The sequence below is a fragment of the Aplysia californica genome, unplaced genomic scaffold (assembly GCF_000002075.1).
Source record: "Aplysia californica isolate F4 #8 unplaced genomic scaffold, AplCal3.0 scaffold00004, whole genome shotgun sequence".
Taxonomy (NCBI): domain Eukaryota; kingdom Metazoa; phylum Mollusca; class Gastropoda; order Aplysiida; family Aplysiidae; genus Aplysia; species Aplysia californica.
In genome coordinates, this window is record NW_004797274.1 from 2964008 (window position 1) to 2964834 (window position 827).

Genomic DNA, 827 nt, shown 5'->3' on the forward strand with positions numbered 1-827 from the left:
ATTACTATGAAAAGATTGCATAACGCACCCGTCTGTGTCTGGTTCAGTTTCCAATTAGGGAAAAATTGTCAGTTGCTTTCAGATCACTAATCTCCCTACCCAGAATGAAAGTAGATATGTTTGGCTCGTCTTGGACTTCATATAAGCCTCAACGTAACCTACATTACTCCTAATAGCTCACTTTCGCCTTCATCAAGCCATATTATAACTCTCTTCTGCCCCCTCAGGCAATCATTGCCCTGAGCAGCTTGTTATAAACAACTCGTTATTCTGCTGGCCTGACTGCTACACCACAGGAATTAGGCCCCAATGAAAACGACATTCTCTTTAGAATATCGCTGCTGAAGTTTAGCATAATACACATGCACAGTCTCAGATTGGGCTACATTGTCTAAGACCCAAGGTCGAGGAGAAAGGTGGCCGGCAGGTGGCCAAGTGACGCAGTGTCATCAAAATGTAAAAAAAACAAAAACAAAACCCGCAAGGTGGGAAATGGAAAGTGACCGGTTGTACAGGTCATCGTCTCATATAGGTGGCCGATAGAGCAAGTTTGACTGTATTTATAAATCCACCAGCTAACTACCACTGTGCAACATCGATACCAACGTTTCTTCGACAGGCAATGTGCCATCACTGAAAACACATTGTTATTCAGATTATTGTGAAGGGCTGGGACTTACTTTTTTTAAAAATGAAGGTGTTTTTAAGCCTCCATCGACCCAGGCTGTCAGGTTCGACCCGATCTGAGAGGGATACAACATAGATAGAAAGACCGAGCTACTCTGGAATTAAGCTCGGGTCTCCTGCAAGCGATGGCGAAGCGCCTA